We start from the raw sequence: 18,548 nt of genomic DNA, 5'->3' as shown, positions 1-18,548 counted from the left end.
GATGAATGTATAAGGACATATATCCACCATTATGACATACAGAATAGTTTCACTGTCCTAAAAGACTCTTGTGTTTTATTTATTCATTGTTCTCTCTTTATTCCTTCCCATCTTCCCAAACCCCTGGCAAACATTGATCTTTTTATTGTCTCTATTTTTGCCTTTTCCAAAATGTCATACAGTTGGAATCATACAATATGTAGCCATTTCAGTTTGACTTCTTTCACTTGATAATTAGCATTTAGGGTTCCTCCCTGTCTTTTTATGGCTTGAGAGTTCATTCCTTTTTATCACTGAACATATATACCATTGTTTGGATGCACTATACTTTGTCCATTCACCTATTGAAGGACATTTGGGGCAATTATGAATAAACATTTCTGTGAACATTTCTGTGAGTTTTCCATTTATTTGGGTAAATATCAAGGAGCACAATTGCTGGGTCATATGGTAGACTATGGCTAGCTTTGTGAGAAGCTGCTAAATTGTCTTCTGAAGTGGTTGTGCTATTTTGCATTCTCCCCAGCAATGAATTAGAGTTCTTGCTGATCCACATCCTTGTCAGTATTTGATGTTGCCAGTGTTTTGGATTTTCATCAAAAAGGTGTGTAGTGAGGTCTCATTGTTGTTTTAATTTGCAATTCTCTAAAGACATATGTTGAGCATCTTTTCATATGCCTATTTTCCATCTGTATGTCATCTTTGATGAAGTATCTGTTCAGGTTTTAGCCCACTTTTTGTTCTTGTAGTTGTCCGAGATTTACTAGAGATATTACAGTCCAGCAGAAAGATTCAAACAGCTCCACGTGGTGTTTTGAAATTCATCCCAACTATAGGGTGAGTGATCTGTAGATTGAACACACCACCAAAGTCGAGTTTCAACATGTCCTTAGTGTCAGGATCTACTTTAACCATCTCCTGATCCAGGGCTGAGAAATCAGGAACATAATTCTCTCTCCTCCTGCAGGTCGATGGAGATCCTCTCCCCAGGATCTCTCTGAATCCGCTTCATCAGATGTGTGACACTGTCTACTCTCTTGTCACAGAGCTTCTTACTGGGAATAATGGCAATCTCCTCGCATAAGCGCTTGTTGGTGTGGAAGTTGTCCAGACACATGTGGTACTCCTCAATTATGACTTGGGCTGCCGCCTTCATAGTTTTGGTGCAAACACAGTCCATGTTGGTGGGTATGATAAAAGAGAAGTTTTGGCTTACTTTTTAACTGGGTTGTTTTTTTATCCTTGAGTTTAAAGAGTTCTTTGTGTATTTTGGCTGCGAGTCCTTTATCTGACATGTGTTTTACAAATATTTTCTCTCAGGACCTGCTACTGAGTGCCAGTGCACTCCATGTCCACTGACCATGCCTGCAGGTGTGTCTTGGGCCACCTTCCTGAAAACGTTTGCTGCTAGCCTCCTGACCATGTGTGCCGAGGCCAAAGGGGTGCAGAGGTACCATAGGCTGGACCTGACAATACTTGAAATTCCACCAAAGCCCAGAGAATTCAAAATGAAGCTTTTGGGAATGAAAAAGACACACCATGAACCACAAATTTCTCGGCAATAGAAACCTCAAAATACAACTTTGCCAAGAACTCTGTGAATAATGCCATAAGTATTAAATATATATTTTAAAAATTTATTGAGTCAAACCAGTTGTCTTTACCCCAATGCAATGCTAACTGCAAGAGGAGGTGCCCAGGTATTAACTGATGCATTGAGATTTAACTATGGATTGCCCAATGTTTCTTGAAAACTGCCAAAGTTTATATCATCAACTTTTTGAATTTAGTTGAAGATACTTAGTCTTGAATATCATGTGAGAAAGAATATTTGCAGTGCTTCTTGACCTTGCAATTCTGGTTTATTTCTCTGAATAAGCTTGACTATCATGGCAAATGGGAATTATAAATTAACTATAATAAAATTGTCATTGACAATGAAAAAAAAAGGACAAATATTTTCTTCCAGTCTGTGGTTTGTTTTTCATTCACATAATCTCCTTCACTTTTGAATGATAGTTTTGAGGGATATAGAAACCTGGGTTGATGGATTTTTTTTTTCTTTCAACATTTTAGATATTTCATCCTACTCTCTTGTTGCTTGCGTGGTATTTGATGAGATGTCCAATGTAAATTGTATCCTTGTTTCCCTATAGGTAAGGTGTTCTGTTTCTCTAGCTGCTTCTTCTTCTTCTTCTTCTTCTTCTTCTTCTTCTTCTTCTTCTTCTTCTTCTTCTTCTTCTTCGGAGAGAGAAGAGAGTGTGTAAGTTGCAGGAGGGGAGAGGGAGAATCTTAAGGGAGAGAGAGAATCTTTAGCAGGCTCCACACACAGTGTGGAGCCCAACATGGGTCTCGATCTCACAACTCTGAGATCATGACCTGAGTGGAAATCAAAAGTCAGACACTTAACCGACTGAGCCACCTAGGCACCCCTTTCTCTGGCTTCTTTAAGGATTTTCTCTTGGTCATTGATTCTCTGAAATTCGAATATTATATGCCAAGGTGTATAGCTTTAGATATTCATCCAGCTTCGTATTCTCGAGCTTCCTGAGTCTGTGATTTGGTGTCTTCTTGGCCATTATCCCTTTAGATATTTTCTCTATTCCATTCTCCCTTTCTTCTCCTTCAGATATTCCAACAATGCATATGTTTCATCTTTTGTAATTGTCTCACAGTTCTTTAATGTTCTGTTTTACTTCATTTCCTTTTGTCTTTCCTCTGTTTGGGAAGTTTGGGAAGTTTCTATTGACATATCTGAAAGCTCACTAACTCCTTTCCCATTCATGTCCAGTTTTCATCTCTTTGCTTACATTACTCACTTGTTTCGCATGTTGACTAGTCTTTTTTTTTTCCATTAGAGCCCTTAATATATTAAACATAATTATTTTCAATCCCCTAATAATTTTAGTAACTGTGTCATATCTAAATCTGGTTCTGATGCTTGCTCTCTTTCTTCAGGCTGTGTTTTTTGTTTGCTTGTTTTGCTTTGTACTTTTTTTGTTGAAAGCTTGACATGATGTATCAGGTAGTAGGCCTGTAGTGTGAAGTTTTATTTTAATCTAGCTGGGAGTTGTACTGTGTTTAATATTTGCTGCAGCAATTGGTTCCAGAGACTTCCAATTTCTCTTACATCCTTGTTTTGTCTCCCTTGTTAACTTTCGGCTATCCTAAGTACTTCATCTTAGAGAAACCCTGTGTATTGCAACTGTTTCAGCTGTAAGTCACTGTTATTATACTGAAGACCTGTTGGTGGCAGTGATGGGGGGTAAGCATGGAAGAGGGGGAGCATTCTATAATCTTATTACTAAACCTCAGTCTTTCAGTGGGCCTACATCCCTGGGCTGTGACTTTTGTTGCTGTTTCTTCACTGTCTTCCTTTCCTCCTTAGATGAGATAAGGAGGCTAAAGAGAGGTCTATGAAAATTAAGTGTAGGGCAAAGCTGTTTGGGGCCTTAGTGTATATTGTCTGCTCCTAGGAGCAGTTTTAGGGCCCTGGGTGTTGAAGAGTGAGAAGGACAAAGCTTTAAGGAGATCTAACTCTGAATAAAGGCTGAAGATGTTGGTATTACCTCAAACAGAATCTGGAGCAAGAACATGGTGACTGGGGTGATACATAGTGATGTTAACTGGGTCATGTTTCCTCTGTGGGCTAAAGGAATGAACAGGAAAGTCCTGGACTAGAGGACAAAATGCAGGTGAAACTACTGAGGAAGCTTTAGATGATTCAAGGATTGAGAGAATGAGTCAATTAGGCAGAAACTGCAAGTTATGTAAATCATGGTCAGTGAACCAAGCTACATTGAGGTACTGTAAATGACCATATGCATCAACTGTAACAGGAATTCTCAAGTATCTGTGACCAGTAGAAACCATTCCAAACATTCCAATTAGAGTACATTAAGTGTAGACATTGCAGATCCATCCTGGCTATTTTGCTGCCTCTGACATTTGACATGCAGAGTGAGAAGAATATAACTGAGGTTTCCCAATAGAATAGCATACAGATATTTAAATGTTGTTATTTAAAACATTTCATATCCCAAATAAGTAACTAATATTGATAGACTCAAATTAGGTGATAATAATACTTCTAACCAGCCCAGTTTTCTCAAGGTCAAGAATGGAGGGAAAAATGGCTCTTGGTTTTTCAAAAGTTTCTTTTTTACAATAAAAAAAATTCTGCTTCAGTGTCACTACTTCATAGTTATCTCTGATGTATAGGCCAACTCTAAGATGTATTCACATTTTAGTTAGGAATTTTTCTCTTTAGAAAGAACAGACTAGGGGTGCCTGGGTGGCTGAGTCAGTTAAGCATCTACCTTCATCTCAGGTCATGATCCCAGGGTCCTGGATGAGCCCTGTATCAGGCTCCCTGCTCAGTGGGAAGTCTGCTTCTTCCTCCACCCTTTCTCCTGCTCATGCTCACATATTCTCTTTCTCTCTCTCTCAAATAAAGAAATAAAATATGTTTTAAAAAACAGAAAGAACAGACTATACTATGGTGAAGAAACCACATGATGGAGGGAAAACAGAGCAAAGTAAATGGGAAGGGACACCTGTTGCCTGATACAGGAACATGCTTATACATTATACAAGGACATGATATATAAGAGAATTGCAACAAAATAAAGCAAAACAATACAGGCTATTGTTCTTTGGGGTGGTGTACACAGATAAGTGGTCATGGAGACAGTTTCCTCAGAGCCTTGGCTTGAGCTTTACTGGAGATATGTTTCATCACATGGCTTGGAGAAAAAATATGACCATTCACTCAAAATATTTATTAATATTTTTCTGGCCCATTGTGAACCAAATAGTATTCTCAGCATCAGGCATATAGCCATAAAGAAAACATACACAAAAAAATCCCTGTATACATGGAGCCTACATTTTGTGGATGAGAGGGAGAACGTCAGTAAACAAGTAAATGATGATATGTGCTACAGGAAAAAATTAAACAGGAAAAAAGAAGAGAGTGCTCAGATGAGGGATATGGTTGCAATTTTAAGTTGGTTGGGGAAGCTTTCTCTGATTAGGTGATATTTGAGCAAAAACCAGAGGGTGATGTGGGAGTGAGTCATGTGGCTCAGTAGAGGGAGAGCGTTGCTAACAGAGGGAATAGTTAGTTTAAAATTCCCAAGTCAGGAGCATTCCTGGAATGTCAGAGAAACAGAAAGGAGATGTGTGGCTGGAGAGGTTTTAGACCTGGAAGAGTAGAAGGAGATTATATCAGAAAAGTTTTAGGTGCCAGGTCATGGAAGACCTTGTAAGTCACTATAAGGACTGTTTTTTGTTTTTGTTTGTTTGTTTATTTTACTCTGAGTGAGATGGGGGCTATTGGAGAATTTTAAGCAAAGAAGGAACACAAGGTGACATATTTTAAAGGTTCACTCTGCTGTGTTATGGGTATACTTTATAGATACAAGGGAAGGAACAGGGAGAAAGCTACCAGTAGTAGCTTCCAGGAAGAAGTCATGTTGGGTTGGCCATGAGGAGGAGTAGAGGAGGTGGTGAAAGAGTTCACATTATGGATACATTTCAAATACAATTTCCTGACAAATAGGAGGTAGACTGTGAGAGGAAAGAGGAGTCAGTGATGACTCCAAGTTTTTAGTGTGAGCCACTGGAAAGAAAAAGTTGCATTTCCTCAGGCAGGAAAACAGGATCACAACAGGTGTAGGGGAATGATCAGGAGCTTGGTTTGGCCTCCAAATGTTAAGCTGTTGTAAAGATGAAGAACAAACAGATGACAATGGAAAGGAACGGTCAGAGATGTAGCAGGAAAATGGAGAGAATGTGATGCCTCCAAATGATCAAGTAAAGAAAGTGTTTCAAGGAGGAGGGATTGATCAACTGTGTCACCTGTTCAGATAATTCGAGTAAAATGAGGACAGAGAACAGACCTGTGGATTTGGCCATGGACAATATGGGGAACTCTGACAATCTCGGTGCCCATGATCATGCAGGATAACACTTTAAGCAAGAAAAGAAAAATAAGCTGCATAAATTCAGGTTGAGGAATGAGGAAATGAAGGTCATTGTCAAAAGGTTAAAGTCTATTTGGCAAGTTACCTGTACAATAAAGGTATGACTTTTGTCCTATCTCATCTCTTTGCTCAACTACTGCTCATTAATTATGTTTCAAGTTTGCTAGTGAGTTCAGGGATGGGGTTCATGCCCTCATCATGTAACCTTGAACCTGTACCCAAAATGACTTAGATTTTCTCATGATGAAAATGAATATAATGGTCACCACTAAACTAAAATATCAAAGCCTGGGAATTGCTGGCCTGAGGGAACACAATTCTGGTATTGGATTTTCTTAAAAGTAAAGCCACATTCCACAACTACCTTAAAATCTATAGAAATGGAACAATTAAAAAATACAGAAAAAGAAAAAATTGCCAATCCAAATCTCTTTGGGTGGATTGGATGGCTCCTGCATAACTGTGTCCTGTTTAGAATGGTCATTCCTCACTAGCATAATCACCTATTGCCATTTGGAATTCAGGAAGTTGTACAGTGAGTGAATAAATGAAATGAATCAATGAATAGGATTTGTTAGTTATGGTTCTATGGCTCTCCCTGACTCATCTGACCACATGGTAACTATTATTTGTTATTTCTTTGGCCCTACCAAACTTGGTGCTACATTCCTTGAGGATGATATCAAAACTTTGTATTCTTTACCACACTTAGTTTAGTATGAGACCTACTACTTAATGTTTCAGTCATGATTCTCCAGAGAAACAAAATCAATAGGATATATGTTATAAGAGGAAATTATTATAGGAATTAGCTCATATGATTATGGAGGCTGAGAAGATCCACCATCTGCCCTCTATAAGCTGGAGAATCATAGGCTGGTGGTTTAAATCAGACTGAGTCTGAAGGCCTTTTTGTTCTATTCAAGTCCTCAGCTGATTAGGTGCTGCCCACCCTCACTGATGAGTGATGCCCACTGAATCAGATATGGATTCAAATGCCAAACTCTCTAGACACATCCTTATAGACACATCCAGAAATAATGTTTCACCAGCTATCTGAGCATTCTTCACTCCAGTCAAGATGAAACATGAAATTGACATTTACAATATATACCAATTGACAGAGTAAAAAAAATTTTTAAAGACATTCAACTAACCCAAGTCAAGAAAATAAATTTAATTTAAAACCCTCAAGACAAAGAGACAAGAGAAACAATCCAAATAAACCTTACCAAATTCAGATTATTATGGTTTGTAAGATTAAACAAGTTGGAGCCATATTTGTCATACCTTCCTCTGCTGTTTTGATATGTAAGACCCCATCAGAAGGTTTCCACCATTAATCACAAACTATTATTTGCTGTTCCCAATCACTGGTAAAGGTCTCTCCAGGGCTACAACCTAAGCCTTCCAAGAACCCTGTGCAACTGTTTTGTGTGATATTTTCTGCCAAGGAAGCTGTGTTCTTGGTTGCACAAACTTTGGTGTATCTCAATGAGATCCTGAGATTTGATTTTAGCCCACATACTACACACACACATACATACACACACGCATACCCTACTCCTCACACACCACCACAGGGGATCTTAGCTAGCATTCTTGCTTTTTTGCCCCCAAATAAATTTACATCATTGCTTAGGTCAGTAACAAAAAACAGACAAATATTGAGTGATTTGATGGTGGTCCATCCTAGTTAAAGACTGTTCAGCTCATATAACTTATTCACAGTCAAGATAGGAGTTATTGCAACTGTGATCTGCAGCAGTGGCATGGATAATAGGAAGATGACTTTGGAAAAGCAAAATGTTAAACTCTAACCTAAGACATAATTTGTGATCCTCCCTCCTTGCTGATTTAGTAAAGCAAACATTGTGAGCTTTAAAACAGTAGAGATGTGTATCTGGAAATTGAATGTTGCTCTTTTCTGTTTTTACCTCTACTATGCTATTGGTAACATGATACTTGAGGTTGTAGCAGAGCTTCCAAAATAAACTTGATCTTTAGAGTTTTACAACAATGATGGGTGAGACTCACAAAGTTCAGAGAGTCTGTCCAAATGGAGAATTAATGTTTTTGTGCCAATTTTCTTTACCTCCGAGTTATTGAGCTGAAGTTTTCAAAATAATGGCAATTTCTTGACTGTTTCATGCCACTGATAGGACGTAACACAAAAAGAACACATTTCTCAATGACCGCTCATCCATCCAACAACAATTTGTTGTAGTTTCTAGTGTTTTGCCCATGCCTAGATTAAAACATTGAAAATAAGGAATATGGTATTCAGATTTGGAAAGTGGGATATGAAAACATACTCTTCATACATTTGTACCTTGACACACCCAGTCCTCTTTTGTCCTCCTGTCTTTGATGGAAGCCATCGTCCAGAAACACTTACTCCTAAATTGTTAGCTATGGTCAACAATGAGAAAGGCAGATCTTTCCCAGCCAGGGTTAATCAAGAAATGAGGAGAGATTTTACTCTTATCCTTTGCAATTCTAAAGAAAGAAAGAAAGAAAGAAAGAAAGAAAGAAAGAAAGAAAGAAAGAAAGAAAGAAAGAAAGAAAGAAAAACAAAATAGATGTCATTAAAAGATGTTTTCATGACAATGGAATCAAATCCTAAAATAAAATTCAAAAGGCCAACCTGGTATTCTTCTAGATATGGGGTACACTATTGGGATCTCAGGGCTATGACAATAATGACTTAGACTGTAGGACAGGACAAGTAGTCATTCACACTACACTTGCATGTTCACTGCTCACAGAGGTGGCATCTCTCTGAGGAGGCTGGAGCAGGCATAAATGCCCACCACACAGCTCTGAGGCTGGATCTTTACAATCACACAGACAGCAAATTGCAGAGCCAGGGCTTGAATCGTGATTTCCAGCTTCTAAATCTGTATCATTAGTCTGCCTCTGGGGTGAAATCTTGAGTTTTGTAGGTAGTTTCTTTTTATTCTACTAAATACTTGGAGAAACTGATTTTGAATTATAAAAGCCTAATCCGTGCCTACGTTAAATCCTGACATTGTTGCATATCAGTAGGAATTAATGTAATCTCTTTCATCTCTGCAGCTATGAAAGGAGATGTCACCAAATGACACCAGCCACATAGAGTTGTAAGAATTAAATAGAATAATGCCTGCAAAGCATAGAGCCTGATAAGTGCTCAATAGACTATGGCTGTAATTACTGATAATAACAAATAAAACATGTCCACTGTAGACAATCCATCCAAGTATAAAGCAGAAAATAACAATTATCCGTGTATCTATCATACTGATATAATCACTAAAATATTATGATATAGTTTCTGGTTTTCTAGATAGTGCCACATCATACATTCTTCTGTTAAGAAAATTTTCAAATATATATAAAAGTTAAAAGATAAATACAATGAACACCTATATATCTTTGATTTAGAGACAATAATCATAAATACTTTGCCATATTTGCTCTGTCTAAACGTGCATATGTGTATATTTTTATATGTACGTATTCATTTTTGCAGACATATTTTAGATTGCATTCATCATGGCATTTCAATCCCAAATATTTTGATATGCATCTCCTATAAATAAAGACATTCTCACACAAAATCGTAATGTCATTATTACAACAGAATATTAATGATTATTCCCTAATGCCATTTAATATCCAGTTCAGAGTCACATTTTCTTAATTGTCTGCAACATTACTTTTTCCTGTTTTTTTCTCCCCAAATCAACTCATGCATTGTGTTTGATAATGTCTCTTATGTTCTAAAACAATCTTCTCATTAATTTTAAGTGACTCTTGGGGCCTCTAGGTGGCTCAGTGGTTGAGCAGCTGCCTTAGGCTCAGGGAGTGATCCTGGGTCTGGAGATCGAGTCCTGCATCCAGCTCCCTGCAAGGAGCCTGCTTCTCACTCTGTTTATCTCTGCCTCTGTCTCTATGTCTCTCATAAATAAATAAAGTCTTAAAAAATTTTTTTTTTCCCAAAAAAAAAAAAAAAAAAATTTTTTTTTGATTCAGGGGGAGAAACTGGCTCCACACAAGGAGACCGATATGGGACTTGATCCCGGGATGGGGGTCACGCCTGAGCCAAGGCAGATGCTCAACCGCTGAGCCACCCAGCTGTCCCAATTTCTTTGATGATTCTAAGCATATTTTAATGATGCATACCTTCCAACGCAGGCCTGGCCATCACCAATTCTTTAGCTTATAGACACACAAGTGGTTCCCACCTTTTTTTTCCTATTATAAACCATGCTAAGATGAATATTTGGTTCACTAACTTTTTCACCCTGATTACTTCCAAATATTTATTTTTCCTAAAAGATATAAAAATATTTAAGACTCTCCTTACATATTAGCAGATCACTTTCCAGAAAGTCTGATCTACTGCTATCCCCTAAAGTATCTGAGTACACCGGCAGAGCTAGGGTTCTCAACCTCTAGGTCCTGATTTGAATGTCACCCCTCTAGGGGACATTTCATGGTCATCTACACTGCAAGAGCTTCTCTGTCTTGTTTCCATAGCCTGGGATTACTTCATTATCTGGCTCCTCCCTTAGAGGAACAAGGAATTTCTACTTGAAAAGGTCATAATTTTTCTCTGAAACTGGAAGCTCAGTGAAGCTGACAGATTACTTTTTGTATTGTGCTGATTTTCATAGACTTTTAACACAGAACTTCTGGGTCTTTAATTTTTGCCTACACAATGTACACATTAAGATTAAATATTACCATATGTACATTAAATATTGTCAGTACTTTGAAACCAGTGAAAATTTATCCATAAGGGAATCTGATGAAAAATTCTTATTTTAAAATAAAATAACCCAAAAAAACAGTATTAGGTGAGTGGATAAGTAAGTATGGCAAAGCTGTATGATATAGTACAGTCTGTAGACATTAACAATAGTGCTCACTTTGTGTAATAACACAGAGGGAATACTTACTAAATGATACAGATACAATAATTCTTAGAAATTCAGAATAATAAATCTAGGACAAAGAGACCAGTATGACCTAGTTAATGCTGCAACTATGAGTGATCAAAATTATTTTTATGAAGTGTTTTCTTTCTTTTTATCCAAAATACAATGAAAGAAGGAGCTTTAGAAAAACATTATTCAAGCATCCATGGTTCCTGCTTACCAAACTATACAATCAGAAAGAAGTTTTCATGCCTGGGTGGCTCAGTGGTTGAGCATCTGCCTTAGGCTCAGGGCGTGATCCCAGGGTCCTGGGAGCAAGTCCCATGTAGAGCTCCCTACAGGGATCCTACTCCTCCCAGTGCCTGTGTCTCTGCCCCTCTTTCTGTCTCTCATGAATAAATAAATAAAATCTTAAAAAAAAAAAAAGAAAGAAAGAAAAAAAAAAGTTTTCACTCATGATAATTTCTAAACTTTTCAATCTGATTCCTATAACATGAACTTACTGATAATAATACTTCAATCTATAAAGAATCTGGCAAAAATAAAACAACCAGCCAGCAAATAAGTCTTTTGTAATTTTCCGTTTCCTTCTGAAGATTTTTAGCCATGTTTTATTACGGCAGTATTTATAATTCCAATTTTTAATTTATAGGCCCCTTCCAAAATGTATCCATTTGCACATCACCATGCAAATAAACATAGCAAATGCCAGGTTATTTTAATGTCTTCATCTTAAGTGGTAATTAAAGGCATTTACTAAGCATTTCAAACCCAGCATTGTACTTGTTATATAAAGCGGCTTGCACCATAGACTTGGCCTGAGCTCTAGAACCTTACAGCTAATGACCTGCGATCAACAGACTCATCTTTCGTCGAACCACATGACAAACCTCCTGGACCCAGAGCCAAAGGAATTTACAGCTTTCTAGGGGAACATGATATTTGCTTTGACAGTTTCACATAGCTTTATCCTGAAGCCAGACAAAGAGCTAAAGTTTCATCTTTACTCGCCTTTCCTGGGATCAAGCCCTTTGATGGAAAAAGATCATTGGGAATCCATCTCTAGGCCTGGAGGTGTTAGAGGCAGAAACCAGACGTACAAATCCTGCTCTCTTTGGGCCTCTGGGAAAATACCTAGCCATCATTGCCCTGATCTCCCAGTCTCATGTCGTCCACCCGGCTCCAACATTAGCTCAAGTGCTGACTCCCAGCATTGCGTGTGTCTGGGAAGTGGGAGAGACAAGGGGAGGGAAGGTCAAGAGGTGTGGAACAGAGCCAGCCAGTGACGCCTGCCCAGAGCACTAGCAGACCTCATTAGGCTCTGGGGTAAGTTTTGAAATGCTCCACCATTGCTCCTGCCTGGCACCCGAACCCCTACCATTTTAAAGCTAACTTTTAACATTCTTATCTTCTCCCCAATGCTGCAAGGTAAGACCTGTGCCTTTCTCATGGCTCCAACACTGACACTCTTTTGGAGCAAAATTTTTTACAAGCAATAGTGCCAAGGTATCTTAGCCAATTTCTGCAATCAAAGTGAAACAAAGAAAGGAAACTTCATAAAAATTGGCATTGCGGAATGTAATGAAACACAATAAATAACAGCCTGGGGCACACTTAATAACCTCAAGGCTTAGCATCCCAAAGGTTTTCTTGAGGTGTCATGAATAGATTTTTTTTTAAGATTTTATTTATTTATTCATTAGAGACACAGAGAGAGGCAGAGACACAGAGAGGAAGAAGCGGGCTCCTTGCAGGGAGCCTGATATGGGACTCCATCCCCAGACCAGGATCACGTCCTGGGCCCAAGGCAGACGCTCAACCACAGAGCCACCCAGGCATCCCATGAATAGATTTTTAAAGAGGGAGATGGCATTTTCTAATTGGGAACCTACAGTTGAGGTACTTTCTGAAACATATATAGTCAAAGATAGCAGTGAAGTGGCCATACGGCAAAAAATTAAGAAACAGGTCATTGTGAACCTAAAATACCTCCTCAGAGTGGAGACATGACTTGTAAGATATAAACGAATATGAAGCAACCAGACATGGCCAACATGGTGGTTCTTTGGGGCTCCTCCATCAGGTAACATGTATCGTGTTAGAAGAACCCACGGAGGTTCAGAGTGGCTAGAATGGGGCGGGGGAGGTGGTGAAAGTTACTGTGAAAGGTGAGACCAAAAAGGTAAGCAGGACAAGTTCATCACAGGTCATTTTAAAGAGTTGACAGTCATTTAAGTGTTTCAGCAGAATTATTTTGCATGATCGATTCATGCTTTAGAAAAATTTCTCTGGAAGCATGAAGAATGGACTGAAGGCAGGCAAAAGTAGTGACAGAAATACCCAAGCAAAAAATGACAGTGGCGGAGTTTGGGGTAGTGGCTGTAGAGGTTGAGAGATATACATGGATCGGGGAGGTATTTAGGAGGTAAAATTGGTAGGTCTTGGTGAATAACTAATGAGTCTGGATAAAGAGAACAGTGAAGAAAACAAAAAGAGGCTGGAATGACTGCCAGACAGACTGTGGCTGAGGCATCAGACTTGAGTGGATGGTGGCACTGAGTCAATGAGGGTGCTGGGGGAGGGGTGGCACATTAGGAGTGATGATACTCACATTTTGGGGGTTCGGGCTTAAAATATGTTTGGAAAATCTCACAGATGGATCTCAGCGAAGAGCTTTACTAGGCTTTACTGTTATACACAGACCTAAAGATCTGTGTTCTACTTATTGGGTTGGAAGTGATCGGCATATAAATAATAAATGAAGCTGTAGATGTGTTGGGGAGAAGTTGTCTGGTAAGAAGAGACAGAAGGGCACATGCACATTTGAATACTCTGTTCACTCTTAACAGCTTAATGTAAAGTCATTTAACAGCTCTTTCCCAAGTGCGAGGTCTGGGAAAAGGTAACATGTCACACTGGGCTTAAGAATGGGGAGAGGAAATGGCCAAAGCGGGGAAGGAAGAGAAATAATCCTAGGAGTGACTTTCATTACCAGCAGTTTGTATGAGCCAGGTCCTGTGCTGAGAACTTTATATGCACCGCTTTTCTGAATTTTGTTGAATCCTCACAAGAATCCTACAGAAGGTACAGAAGGTAGGCATTATGATCCCCATTTTGTAATAACAAGAGCAAAACTTCTTGAGGTTCAGTAACTCTGTGACTGGTGTCTGGTATGTTAGCTGCTCTCTCTCCATTGGCTTTTAAGGACTTGAAATGTGCTATGGAGGGACTTCGCCTGTAATTTTATTTATTTAAATTCAATTTTATGTCATCGTAATTAATTTAAATTCAATTTTATTTCATTGTAATTCATTTAAACTCAATTTAAATACCAATACTGGACCCGGTTATTGGAAAACGTTTAAAGTATGTTTGGAACAACTTGGATACATGAATCAACTTTTCCGACTGTCAATTTTATGAAATCTAAACACAGACCAAGTAGTTCCAATGGAGAAGCTAGTGTCCGAAGCGAGATGTGCTGTTTGTGTAAAACAAATACCGGATTTCAAAGACCTGGGGCGACTCAAAAGAATATAAAATACCTCAATCAGGGCAGCCCCTGTGGCTCAGCGGTTTAACGCCTGCTTTCAGCCCAGGGTGTGATCCTGGGGGTGGCAGGATCGAGTCCCACGTCGGGCTCCCTGCATGGAGCCTGCTTCTCCCTCTGCCTGTGTCTCTCTCTGTCTCATCAACAAATAAATAAAAATATTAAAAAAAAAACCCTCATTCATAATTGTTTCTATTGATCATGTGTTGAAATACTATTTCGGATGTATCAGGTCAGATTATAGAATTCAGCTTCACTTCACTTGGTCTTATTTTTCACTTTTTCTTACGTGGCTATTGGAAAGAGATTGAAATCCCCCAAGTGGCTGGCGGGGGGTGGGGGTTCCCTGAGCCTGACTGCGGGCGGCGGGGGAGCGAAGCCCGGGAAGCGGGGTCCCCGGGGCTGAGTATTTCGGGGAGCAGGCCAACCCAAGTGCGCGCGCACGTGCGCGCCCGGGCCGTGCAGCCGCGGGGGGCGGGGAGGGACCGAGTGTCACCCGGTGCCCGCGGCTAGCCGCCTTTCCTGTTTGCCTTTTTGAACTCTGTTTTCTCTGAGCCTTGAAGAGCCAGGGGCCGTGATGTCACTGTATAAACAGAGGGAAGGGTGGGGGCGAAAGTTGCGCCCGGGCGAGGACCCGGCAGCGGAGGCCGGGGCGGCGGGATGGGGGTGGGGACGCGAGGTTTGCAGAGGCGGCTGGGTCTGGGGCGCGTGGGAGCGGCGGGAGCCGGCGAGGCCGGTGCAGACGCAGGACGGGCCCGCCAGTGCCTGGGCTGGGGGCGGGGATGGGGACGTGGCTGCAAAAGAGAGAGGGTGGGGGTGGGGGTGGGGGTGGGGGTGGGGGGTGGAAAAATCTGGGACGCCTAGAGCTAATTCCCCTGATTAAAAATGCATTAGTTTGGAGGTGTCAGGGACACGCAGCTGTTTTCAAGGAAAGCCTGGCTCCAAGGGGTCCTCCCCGGCCGGGCCGCCTGGCGGCTCCGTCTCGGAGAGGGTGTCCGCGAGCCCCCGGCCGGCCCGCCGGCGCTCGTCCTGCCCCCGACAGGGCCCTGGCCAGTGTCCTGCTGCTGAGGGTCGTGGTAATTTACATCCTCTCTGTGTACATTAACTTATCTGCAGCCGCGCTGGCTGCGCTCCTTCAGTCTGCCTGGCTCCTGCGCAGCCTGGGAGACTCCCCGCCCCCTGCCCCCCGCCCCCCGCCCCCCGACGGCCGCGGGGCCGCAGGGGGACCGCGCCGCCCAGCCCCTGGCCCTCCCCGCGAACGGCCACCGCCGGCCCCGGGGAGCCCGGCGTGGGGGGCAGGAGCCCGGCGTGGGGGGCAGGAGCCCGGCGTGGGGGGCGCCGCGGGCACAGCGCGGCCGGCCCGGGGGCTGCGGGCGAAGCGCTCCGTGGCTAATTCATGGCTCATGACTCATGCGCAGGCTCCTCTTCAGTGACAGCCGGGACAGTTGCTGGTTATTTGTAGTCCCCCCCGGCTTTCATTTCGCTGTAATTAAGCAGTCATTGGAGGGTCGTTTCATACCAGTTATAGGTTCCCCTGTTTTAATGATGTTTTAAGTTCCAGGGCGGGGGGTGGGGTGGGGGGGCGCGGCGGCTGCAGGGAGTGGAAGGGGAGGTTGGGAAGGAGGCGCGCAGGGCAAGAGGGTAATCGGCTCTGAGAACGTGTGCACTTTCCATAACTCTTCCCCTGACAGGCCCCGGAGTGGAGTTTCCTCTGCTGCCGCCTCCAACTGCTCTGTTTCGCAGCGCGCAGGCCAGATCCTCTTCCCCGACGCGAACGGGCTGCCCCCCGAGAAGAGGTCTGGCCCGGGCTGGATTTTCTTCTTTCCCCTCTGGCACCACACTAATCATTCTCTTTAATCACGGCAGCTTTTTAATGAGGCCAAGTAGGTATTTATGGAGCCGTCTACTCTCTAAACGCTAATGCTTGATAAGTCATTTATAACTTATCGGTGGGCTTTGCATGGCCAAACCCAGAAGAAAGGAAGTGAGAGTAAAACAGAGTCTGGAGTTTGATCGGGGGGAAAAAATGCAGCCTATCTTCAGGTCCTAGATGGTACCAAGCCCCTGTGGGGGAAATGTTCAATCCATCAGGCACAAGCATAAGGAACGAACGACCCGTCTGTCCCAATTTTGCGAGACTCCCCTGGCTGTCCTTCTCGCTGTTTTTCATTCCCATCCCTTTCTCCTTTGGCTGGCTCATGCATCTTTGGATATCATTGGAAGTTCCATTCTGAGGCCAATTCTACAAAGTTCTCTAAAGAATCCTGGAGCTATTACATTTGGAGGGTACACAGATGCAAAATGAAAGCCCTGGAAAGAAATTAAGGACAGAAACCAGATTTCCTGTCACTGCAAAAGTAGGTGCCACATGCTCCAGATTTCAGCTGATGTTAAAATTAAAGTTAAGGCTGGAGTATGTAGTAGCAGCAGGAGTGTAGTTGCCTTCAAACAAGAAGAGGAGAGAAAACCCTCCCAAGGAAGGGTAGGAGAAGGAATGGTGAGGAAGAATGCACGACAGGATCCCACAGACTACAAAAAAAAAAAAAAAATCGATCCATAACAGGAGTATTTAATACACATTAAGGAGACGTTTCAAAAGTTTTCAGCCATAACGAGGAATGAAGTGCTGATGTGTGCCTCAACATGGATGAACCTTGAAAACATTACGCTAAGTGCCATTTACAAAAGATCACATGTTATATGATTCCATTTATATAAAATGTCCAGAATGGGAAAATCTATAGAGGCAGGCAGTAGATTAGTGGTAGCCTTGAAAGGGGGAGGGGGTGGAGAGAGGAAGGAGTAACTGCCAAATGTACAGGTTTCTCTCTGTGGCACTGAAAATGTTCTAGAATTGATTGTGGTGGTGGCCGTGCAACTCTGAATATACTGAACACCACTGAATTATACACTTCAAATGAATGGTATAGTATGTGAGTTATATCTCAATAAAGCTGTTACCAAAATAAAATTTTCAAAATTTAGAAACGAGTCTTCCCCACCCCCTCAAAATGTTATTAAAAAAATTATTTTGCTGACTACACTGCTTCTTTTTCCAAGACAGTGTAGCTAGCAGGTAATGTGCTTCAGGGCAGGGACTTTGGTTTTCCTTTGGGCCCTTAGTGCCTAGAATAATGCTGCTTATTGAAGCTACTCAACAGGTATCTGCTGAAAGAGAATTATCCAGACTAGCCTAGTTGGTAGTACCAGATGGGTACCACACACACTTACCACTTCCTCTCTGCATCACTGATCTAGCTTTTATTCAGTTATTTACTTTTAATTTATTTATTATTACTATTAATACAGCTAGAAAAAATAACTAATAAACAAAAAAATTGTTATCTGTTTGCCAGGCACTGTACATATATTTGTCTCTAATCTTTATAAAACCCAGCAATGTAAACCCACTGAACCCAGGTCTGTCTGGCTCCCAAAGCTTTACTCTGATGTAAACACTGCCTCCTAAAAATACTAACAACAAAGGCAGGGAGGAGCACAGACATTCATAGAGACCAAATACCTATACCTATACCAAAAACATATAAAGCAAACCAAAGTACACAATTTGGTTTTTATGTTTAAACTGAAAAAAAAAAAAAGCATCATGAACCCATCAGTGATGCGTGTTCTTATTTAAAATTATTCTAATTTTATAATAACTATGGATTATATATCCAACAAATATAGAGTACTTTCTACGTGCATAGCCCTGAGTGTGGCATCAGGAAGAGTTATAGAAGCAGTTCACAAAGGAGTTTATACTCACACCTACCATAAAAATCATTGCCCCCCTTAAAAAAAAAAAGTACTATTGAATCTATTTGTCTAAATAGTACACAAAAGGTTTAAATACACATAATCTGAAAGGTCCTGGTTTCCTGAGACCTATTCTTAAAATTGAAACATTTCTGTGGAACGTTGAGGACAAAGTCCAGCACTCTGAGAAGAGCTAATTAAATGACCGCCCACCGCCTACCCTCCTCCCCCACCATGTGGCTGGGTTGGAACATAAGTAAGAATACCTCCAGACTACATGAAAGCCATTGTGGTGTCTGCAGTCAAAGTGTCCATTAAATGGTTAAT

The 18,548-nt window shown here is 41.2% G+C and overlaps 2 pseudogenes; one reads left to right on the top strand and one right to left on the bottom strand.

Moving 5' to 3' along the window:
- Window positions 1-792: 792 nt before the first annotated feature.
- Window positions 793-1,180, bottom strand: LOC100682767 (annotated as a pseudogene).
- Window positions 1,181-1,361: 181 nt separating this feature from the next.
- On the top strand, window positions 1,362-1,565 carry LOC100688860 (annotated as a pseudogene).
- The last annotated feature ends 16,983 nt before the right edge of the window (window positions 1,566-18,548 follow it).

This window comes from Canis lupus, chromosome 7 (genome assembly GCF_011100685.1).
Source record: "Canis lupus familiaris isolate Mischka breed German Shepherd chromosome 7, alternate assembly UU_Cfam_GSD_1.0, whole genome shotgun sequence".
Classification (NCBI taxonomy): domain Eukaryota; kingdom Metazoa; phylum Chordata; class Mammalia; order Carnivora; family Canidae; genus Canis; species Canis lupus.
Note: the sequence above shows the minus strand (reverse complement) of the source record. Positions and strands in the feature narration are given on the sequence as shown.